At 27.8% G+C, this 10919-nt stretch overlaps 1 protein-coding gene across 1 annotated transcript in view; it reads left to right on the top strand.

Moving 5' to 3' along the window:
- Positions 1-396: 396 nt before the first annotated feature.
- LOC100568886 (protein FAM49B) overlaps positions 397-10919 on the top strand; it is a 41302-nt gene continuing 30779 nt past the window's right edge. The window contains exon 1 of the mRNA XM_003241305.4: positions 397-680. The gene's annotated coding sequence lies outside the window, so the exon portion shown is untranslated. The remainder of the gene's footprint in view (positions 681-10919) is intronic.

Raw genomic sequence — 10919 nt, 5'->3', positions numbered from 1 at the left:
TATTATTGTGTAAGAGATGGAGAACTTATTTTCGAGCCCCAGGCCCGACGATATTATTATTATTTGAAGTGAAATAAATTCGTAGCCTCCAGCCGCCGTGACGCAGCGGCGGTGGCGGTCGAAAAATGATTACAGCGTACCTCGTGACTAAATTGGTGACGGCATATGGCGGGCGGCGGTCTATAATATTCTGTTGCGCGTCTTGGCAACGGTCACATAAATAGTAATAGTAATAATAACAACAATCCGGTTCTGGTAGTCGTGGCTGGGAGAGGTTATTACCGTGGAACTGGTAACCTCGGTATATCATCAACCCCCACCAAGTCCGCCGACGACCAAACCCCACCACACCATCGACGGGCGACGGCGAACCGGTGTACGACCATCGTGTCAGTGCGGTAAAAACGGTTCGAAACGGAAATCGAAACAAAAAAGCGTATACTCGCAAACCGCAGTTCGTGTCGCGTTTCGCTGCCGTGATAACGTGTTAGTGTCTGTCGACGGGCGTAAGACGAATAAGATATTAATATAGAGAATAAAAACGGCCTCGACAGACGATAATCGCGAATCGTTAAAAACACGATTGGAGACGTCGTAGACCAGCCGAAACCATTTTGTTCAAGTGACGGCGTTTCGTGTCGCGACAAAATAGCTGTTGATGCTGCCTACGCCGGAACGAGGTAAATAATAAATCAATTATTGCTATATTTATCGTTATCAATGTAATATCGTGCCGCGCGCGCAACCGGTCGAATGGTAAAGTAACTTTTTACTTTTCAGAGACTCAGACGCCTTTATAATGTAGGTATTAGGTAGGTTAAACGTAACTCGGCCCTAAAGATGCGCAAAGGTGGACACATTTTTAAAAATGTTAATAGCCTATGGGGAACTAATTATATGTATAGGTATTAAGTAAGTTTAATGTTGTATTTTACTAATTTAAAGGTGCCTTCACACTGCGTCGTGTTGTGAATTTGTGTCTTTTTATGACTTACTCACTCAATAAGAAGGCAACAACATTTCGGTAACACGTTGAATATATTTCAATATTATATTCTACGCAATGCAGTTAAAAATAAAAGTGCCTTTAGATTTTGAATTAGATCCTTATTCTAGTGTTAGATAGTTGATGGACAGTTTTACTTTGATACTTGACTAAAAGTACATTTTGAAAGCTATTTCATTACTGCTAATTAGTAGAGAGATTCACCAAACTTCATGTAATGGCCTCGAAGACTTGGTTTGCAATGGATAATGACTCCGACTGGAAAGATCGGAAAATCGTTAAAAAACGACAAAATTATAATTTTAAAGGTTCATATACAAGAATAACAGTTTTAATTAATTTCAGAAAATGTATATCATATTATATTGCCAAACACATATTATTTTTAATTTTTTCAAATTGGTTTTATTGCCAATAACAGCAGCAGATGTCAGGATTATTATTTTCACAATATTGTGGAAAAACCATAGAACTTATACTGTGTGTATAAGGTCTATGGGAAAAACTGATAATTGTGATTTTTAAGGAAAAGAATATTTAAGTGGTGAATAGTGATTTTTTTTTATGGGATGATATACTATAGTACTATACGAATATGATAGGGCACTAGAGTCCAAACGATACAAGATCTATCGTTACGCTTTTCACCAGGAAGACACCTTTTATCTTTCTTTTTGGTCGGAAACTCTGCGACGACGACGACAATAATAATATAATAATATTATATTATGTTATTATTGCCTCTATAGTGCTATTAACGATTTAACGAGTTCGTAATAGCTACAGATACGGTTATTGCGAGTTCTATACCGTAACACGTTGTAATGTGATGATTATGTATTTATGTACGTAAACTGCGATGATAATAATAATAATAATAATATAGTTTATTTATTATCGTCACCCGATAATCGGTAAAAATAATATGTTCGAATTTTGCGTGGTTGTTTCGATTACCTCATCCGATTTTACAACAGGTGGTGACGACAACAAGACACCGGAAGTATCTACATAAGGTTTCTTCTTGGTTGGCAAGCGAAACGAAAAAATACGTTTGTTGTGTGCCATGTTTATGTTATGATATTATATTATAACGAGGAGGGAGTGAGAGGTATTGTCGGTGGCGGAGAAGAAATTAGAAGGTAGCCTGTAAGCAAAGTCGATATATGCCCGGCATCAATTACGTTCGATTCTGTCTTAGATATTATAATATGGTTATTATTATAACGGTTTTTTCATTTTTGGTCTGCGATTGTATTTTGTTTTTATTTATAATGTTCTTTTGTGTTTTAGTCGAGTGTGATGAACGTGACTTATAATCAATAATTATACAGATTTATGGTAAAAAAAATAGACATAATAATAACAATAAAATATAGAGTAGGTACGTTCTTCAATTTAAAAAAAAATTAGGGCGCCTATTTTTTGCTGCTGAATAAATTATAATAGTATCTAAGATACCAAATTAATATCACTTTCGGGTACGAAGCTGTGTGTGTTTTCCGTATCTATGTATCTATAATATGTAACTATTGGAAATGATGTTGGACGTTGGTATAATATGACATATTGACATGCAATGTATATATAATATGCATATATTAAACAGTTATAAACTATATATCGTATATACATATTCAGGTATGATGTATAATCCCATGTAAAATATTTTAGGGTAGGTATGCCGGTACTCACATCCGGTACTCACACAATTCTTAATAATGTTGGAACGTTTTCGGTAAAAAAATTAAATTAATGTACCCTTTGGAAAACTTGGCTTTAAGATAACTGACGTAGGAACACGTACGAATAAAATAAAATTATCATTGAAATCATATGTACCTAGGTATAGACTGTACAGTACTACAGTAATATACACGTAATATATAATTTTAATTATTTTCACAAAATATGGAAAATTTTGAATGAACCGTCGTCGGGCGTATGTTACTATGATGTCGTTATGACTTATGAGTAATAAATAATAATAATAATAATAATAATAATAGTAGTAGGTAGTATGCTAGTATTATAATATTATTATGGTCGGGACGAGAAACGCTTGCTACATGATTCCGTTTTAACACCGGCAGCGTTAATGTGTATGATTTGATATAGGTACCTACATAGTATATAATATTATATATATATCGTATTATATGTTGCAGTTTGCGCGCAGCCTAACCGCGAAATCCGTCAGCGTGTTTTTGACATTAATTTAAGTTCTGTATTCATGACGAAATCCGCTCGGTAAAGCCTTAGTGTCGATTAAATAAATAACAAGCTTAAAACTTGTTTTGAAATTAAATCTCATTTCATTAACCACTTCGGGCTTAGGAAATTCCAGAAACTGTTTTTTAATTTAACATATGAAAACTTACCCTTTTCTATAAAATGCTAAAAATATATAATAGGTTGTAGTAGTTGTTTATATCCGATTTAACGTGTTCTTAAAAGTTGTGTTATGTGTCTTAATATTCCCATGCTAAAAATGTTAGTTCAACATATGTGTATGCTAGCTGTGTTTATATTTATATCACATTTACACGTATAATTACTAACAAATGCGATTTTTAACTAAGGGATTATTTTATGAGTAACCTAATGGTATATTAAATGTATTCGTCGATTATATAAGATATTGTCCAATACCTATTGTCAAAACAGATTAAAAGTTATAGAAAATTATTATTACATTCATTAAATGTCTTTATACTTAATTGTTTTTTTTTAATCTTATAAGGCTTTTTTTCATTGAAATAACGTAAACCTTTTTTATCTGTGCAATTTGCATTATTACTTTTTTATTTAAAAGTGACTGGAGGAAGATAAAAATTTTAGAACAACGAGCAAAGATCTTAAGTTTTGCATCGCTTTTTTTGTTAAGCGCCTTCTTATGACTTGAGGAAAAGTTATAAAAATATGTCAGCCATTTAAATGTTATTTTATAGTAATTTTTATTTTTCTATTAATTTTTCAGTAGATATTGGTAATATGACGCAGACAAATAATTAAGATAATTTTATATTAAATGTATTTTGTTTGAATAGGTATATAGTATATACGAGATTCTTATATTGTATAGTTACGGGTATAGTTATTATGTTATATACTATATAGCTTGTTATATATTATATATTATATAATTATATTTAAATAATTTAATATAAAACTTCTGTTTACTTATGAGCTATTATATATATATTCACAATGGGTTACTTTGGGATTTATTCTAATGATGATATTTAAAAAAAAATTAACAAGATATTGTCAACATGATTTTTTGTTCAGTCCATGTAAATAAATAAATTAGTATAGAAATTAAGTATCATTAGTTCATTATATGACGATTGGAATAATGATTATTATACACAATAATAACAATTTATTGGTATCAATAAATAGTAGATATTATGCTGTACAATAAGTGATAACAATTAGCAATTAACTCAAAATAATAATTATTTGTTGTGTTATAAATGTATATTGTGTATGTATATAAAATACTTCAATTGAATATTAATTTAAAAAAAAAATAATACATTTGTATGTTAAAAGTATCTGTAAATATTAAAAATCTGTAGAAAAACCACAGAAATGTAATATTTATTTAAATTTCATCATAACTACATCAAACAGAAACTCAAATTATTAAAAAATATCTCGAAAATTCCCGAAAATTCCTTAGATTTCTTTTTTAAGTAAAAATAATTTGGTAATAGGTAAGTTTAGTTTTTAATGTTCATAAAACAAAAGAGTTTATATGAACTTCTATTGGTATAACTATTTTAGATTCTAAGCAGAGCAATGATTTGATTTGATTTGATTTAATTTGATTTAATTTGATTTAATTTGATTTGCATTGATTTGATTTAAACATTTTTAAAGTGCAGAGAAAAACAAATGAAAAATGAAGGAAAAACGGAAATTTTTACGCAAAATCGGTTTTCGCCAAAAACGATTTTGGTTTTTGGTATATAATACAAATGACTGTAGATACGTGACATTTTCATCGGTTGCTTATATTATTAGTATTTTCTGTACAAGATAAAATTCTCGAAATATTTTGATTTGTTTTGAACTGTTCATGGATATTTTCAGTTTCAAAATTTTTTTTTAGTTTTTTTTTCTATGAATGTCAATAACATTATTATTATTTTTTGTTAGGTAAAAAACTTAATAATTTAATACACGGATCCTAATATATTGTTACAAAGATATTTGAAAATGTTAAAAATTCAGTCAAAATTTTTTTTTATGTGCATTTAAACTTCAAATCTTGAAGAAATACAATTTTTTTTTAATTATATAAGTTCCTAAAAATTTTTCTTTTTAAATCTAAGATTTGAAAAAGTAATACAAGATTTCTCATAAGTTTGTCTATATAAAAAAAAAAAAATTTTTTGAGCGTCTGAAGTTCATATTTTTACAGCATTGGATATTCCCTCTATTTCTCATGATGTATTGATTTTCTTATTTTGTTGTAATTCAAAAACGAATAACTGTAGATAATATATGAAAATTGAACTGAATGTTTTTATTTCTATTTTCTATACACCATACAATTTTCAAAATATTTTGATTCATTTTGAGCTGTTTATAATCAATTACACATTAAATGCTCTTATAATATTAAATAAAAAAAAATTTTTTTTAGTTTTTTGTCTATAAATATCAATAATAATAATTGATTACCCAAAAAGCGTGAAAATTTAATACAAAGGTTCCGGATATAGGTATTGCTACAATAGGCAGATTTTTTTTATGTAGGGTTTAAAGTTCGTATTTTGACAAAATATATCAAATTTAAAATTTAAATATGATTTTGTAGTTATAATTTATGAAATGTTCAACTTTTATAGCTAAGGATTGAAAATTTAAAACCAGGTTCCACGTAAATAGGTTATAGGTAGTCATATAAATTACTTTATCCACAATAACATCATCAAATATAGGTACTTAGTAATATCATATGCTGACTGACCGTCTACGCTCAGAATCGTCTTTCTATACAATGATATTATATCATTGAATTCAAATTTAACACAATCCATTACAGTGACCCACTTGTAATCTACTGTACAGCAGAGCGACACTTTTTACTTTCCACCTTTTTTTTATGATGGAAATAAGTAACTATTTGTTATTAGATATTACAATTTTTAACGCGCAATAAGATCATGACTTAATAACTTTTATATATTAATATATTATTTTTGAGTCGATTAATATAGTAATTTTAATATGTAAGTAAGACATTTTATTTTTTAGAAATATTAATATTGTCTAATGTAAATACATAGGTAGATGATAAGAAATTATTATACTTACCTACCTATCTTGAATAGATTGTTGTTATTAGTAACACTTTTTCTTCGATTTTCTATTTAATTAATGTATGTCGAGAAGTATAACGCACTACCTTTATAAATGCAATTATTTGTATTTAATATATAGGTACTGCTATACCGGGTGATCCATTTATCACCGTTTGATCCAAGAAAGACGCTTATTATTTCAGAAATTATTAACCATTTTAAAAATGTTTCTTTTCTTCATTAGTCTTAAAATTTGTTAATGACAACATGTATTTTTAATTCATTATGACCAGCATTTTTTGGAGTACTTTGATGCATAAAAATCAAATTTTTGAGGACTAATTTATGAACTATTGTAAATACTTATTTAAATTTAGATGAGTAGATTAGTTGTACAGGCAGTTACCCCGGAAATATAGTATGGTTGTCCTACTCTCCTGATCTAAACTTGAAGTACCTTATAAAGTTATAACTAATAAATTACCTATTTGTCGTATTACCTATTTTTTTTTATATAACAAAATACTGCAAATTAAATTCTGCTTCAGAGTATGGAATTAGAAATGTAAGTTGCCATTTGAAAGTTGAAAAAACTTAAAATTATAACGATAAAATATTGTTTTGTAATGACTTAAAATTATGCAAAAGAAATATTTTCAAAAACGTTGGTGTTTTCTGAAATAATGAGTGTATTCATGAGTGAATCACTTCGTGTAAATAGATATTATACCTATATTATAGCTTATTATTATTACCTACTTATGTTCTATTTGAATAGTCGTTTAATAATGTTTGGAAGTCTTAATATTTATGACTTATGTATAGAAATGTATACAGACATCTAAAATAAGTAGGTATAATGAGTGGCCAAAAAAAAAATTAAATCAATTTTTACGATGGCAGTCTGCCTCATGATAGACGAAACTCTTTTTTTCGTGTATGTGACAGTGATTTTTCACCATGACTAAAATGATGGGAGACTGTACACTACACTCTAATACTAAACAATAATAGTTTTTAGTCATTCGGATATTCTTTTGAAATTACATAAGTAACTGCTTTAGTGCGTCTCAACATGGCTAGCTAAGAAAATTGTATTTTCTGTCCTAATGGCATACATTGAACTGAATTTAATTTTGCGACAAATTATTTTTTTAATCATAATATTAATAATTAAAAAAGTAAAATGTTTTATTTTATTATCAACTACCTATCTAAATATATCTAGGTGTACATTACATGTGTAGAAACTTCTGTATTTGTCGCTGTTTATACCTAAATGTTTTCCTAAAGTTCCATTTTACGAATAGGTACATGTTTTAGTTTGTAAAATGTTTCGCTTTATCCAGCTTTATACATAATTATTTTAACGAATATTTAATTTTAAGATTATTTTATTATAATTCATATTAAACCATAGCTAAAGAAATATTTTAAAATGTTAAACATTATGCACTATGTATATTGTATATTACAAAGTGACTTCAATAAATTTAAAATTTAAATATTAAATAATGCAAAATATATATTTAATTCAGAAATGAAATTCTAATTGGCTCTTATTATATGAAAATTATTTTAATTAGGTGTATTTAATGTTCCAAATATCAGTTGTAATTTATAAATTATAATATTAATTGTTTACATGTGAGTTTAGTTTTTATTAGTTTGTCGATTATTATTTTTGTTACAATTTTCTGATATAGTAAAAACTAAAAATCTTAAACAGCATTGTTTTTATCAACCAACATTTTTTCAGGTTGGAAATAATATATTCTTGAATGGTATTCTTTTTTAATTTCCAGCAAGTTTGTTAAAAGTTGATTCATTTCATTTCATACATCTGCACTTTCTAGGTACTTATACCTACTGCTCACAATTAATTTCTAATGTAATAATTTACACGTCCACGTTAAAAATGATAATAGGAAATAGACCCAACGTAGAAATAGATGGCCAAACAGTATTTATTTCCTGTTAAATTTCTGATTTTGCTGTATTGTAAACTGTAATATTGTATAATTTAGTACCTAAGTATAACATTTTTTTAAGTAATGACCAGAAGTATTACATTACACATTAACATTTAAAAAAAATAAAAAATAGTATCACTTTCTCCAACTACTTATTTTTATTTATTTTATAGTTGGTGCGTACATTTTTGAGTACTGAATACTGACATGGAATGTTTTATTTTATATACTTACAAAATGCAGTGGATAGAAGAATCTTGTTTGCTTATTTTTATTACACAAGTATACGTTTTCGTTATGAGTACAATATTCGTTATCATATTTTTAATGAGGAAGTTTGTGAATAATTGTCATTGCTGACACTTTATATAAAGTATTTTGTTTCTTATAAAAATTATGTACCTAATTAGTTATTATTTTTAAGTTAGTATAAAGACAATAATCGACAAATAATTTGTTTAAGTATTAATAATTTGTTGATTTATAGGAATTTAAAAAAAAACACACTAATTTTTTATGCAGGCTTCCTCCATCATTAGCTTCAGTACTCAGTTGACGTATCCAGTAGATAAACAATAAACTATATTTAGGTATTTTTTAATAATCATGTTACATCAAAACTATTATAATATATATTCATGTAACATGTGATGTGTAATATTATATTGTAATTAATTTCAAAAAATGTAAACAAATCACAAATTAATGTTTTTGTATTTTTGAAAATCTTCCCAATAATTTGAGGCACTTCGCTCATGTTCTTATATTAGTATACCTCTAGTATGTCTAACAAAAATCGTGTGTCCCGCATGCCTTGAAGAAGATTTAAATTTTAAACGTTACCGTGAGCAAACTTAATGTACTTACATATGGTATCATTGACATGGAAATGGTTGTTTCTATTAAGGCAAAAATTTGCCAAACGGTTGTTAAATATAAAGACCGCGAAATAAAATGAATGTTTACATACATTATAATATAATATGTATTATTATAATTATTGACAATCGTGGACGTGATATTGACCATTACAATATATTAAACCATTAATTACCGTTTAGTTTTAGACCGGATTTCCGGATACATATGAATACTCCGTTTCTATATATAGATATAAATATATAATATTATTATATAAATGTTGTTATGAAAATATGGATAACGGGACTGTATAAATTGAAGTTGCCAGATGTTCCTGGCCTTGCGCAATGTCTTTAGAATTTGAAACGTTAAAAATCCCCGTCACATAGTTTTGTTTTTGCTACTAAAGAAGTTTATGTATTTACGACGTGTGAATATATGTTATTGGATAAACTCGTCGACGACCAGTTATCTTTGGCTCAAATCGGATTATTTTTTATAGGGCATGGTCGTACAACGTGGTAGGTACGTGCCTAATATTGGTTCAATCACCGAATTATATTATGTCATTAGAAATCATTTAACACAGGCACTTATTATATACAATTATAATATATATTATAAAATACATTTGATGACGTATGCTATGGCATAACCAAGGAGAGGGGAAGTCAAGGGGCCAAGCCAACCCACACTGGCTCGTATATTATATGCATAAAAAGGCATTAATTATATTTTTGGCTGTATTGGTTTTTTATACTTTCGAAAATTAAAATTTTATCAGTATTTTGTTGTATGAATATCAATTTTGATATACACTATAGGGACAGGACAATAGGGCATAACAGTTTATGTGTGGTTAAAAAGCAGAATATGGTTATAAGTTTAAAACCATAAAAAAGAGATATAATTACACTGATAACATTGGAATTGTTCATGTTGGTATACATATTTTTTAGATAATATGTTATAAACAAATATATACATATAGGTAATAGTAAAAAAATGTGTTTTTGAATGTTTTTTTTTTGCCCCCGCCCTCTCAGAAATCCTGGCTACGCCACTAGCCGTGTGCGTCATAATTCATACAGAATGACAGGACTTTAAATCAAATATAAACAAAACGGAAAATGGTATCTGGGGAGGTTATTTTAGATTCTGAGTGGAACGATGAATGTATTGATTTTACAATGATGTGTGTTTTTTTAATTTTATTTTTTTTTTGTGTCTGTCATCACCTTTTAGGACAGTAAAAGTGCTTGGATTTTCTTCAACAGTACCTTTTCTGATAGGAAAGTGAATCTAGTTGGTACTTTGGGGGGTCAAAAGTAAAATTTTTCCAATAGTTTTCAAAAGCGCCGTGAAAAACAAAAGAAAAATAAAGGAAAAACGGGAATTTTTACGCAAAATCTGTTTTCGAGAAAATTGATTTTGGTTTTTGGTGTAACTTTAAAACGAATGACTGTAGATACATGACATTTTCACTGGTTGTTTATATTTCCATTTTCTATACATGATAAATTTTTCAAAATATTTTGATTTGTTTTGAGCTGTTTACGGACAATTCCAGTTTCCAATTTAATTAGTTTTTTTTTCTATGAATGTCAATAAAACTTTATTTGTTAAGTAAAAATACTTGAAAATGTAATACAAGGCTCCTACTATATTGTTACAATGACATTTGAAAAATATTAAAAATCCTTAGTCACAGTTTTTTTTTATTAGCATTTAAGTTCAAAAATTGACAAATATGGAAAAATC

This window comes from Acyrthosiphon pisum, chromosome A3 (assembly GCF_005508785.2).
Source record: "Acyrthosiphon pisum isolate AL4f chromosome A3, pea_aphid_22Mar2018_4r6ur, whole genome shotgun sequence".
Lineage (NCBI taxonomy): Eukaryota > Metazoa > Arthropoda > Insecta > Hemiptera > Aphididae > Acyrthosiphon > Acyrthosiphon pisum.
This window is presented reverse-complemented; position numbering and strand designations above follow the sequence as displayed.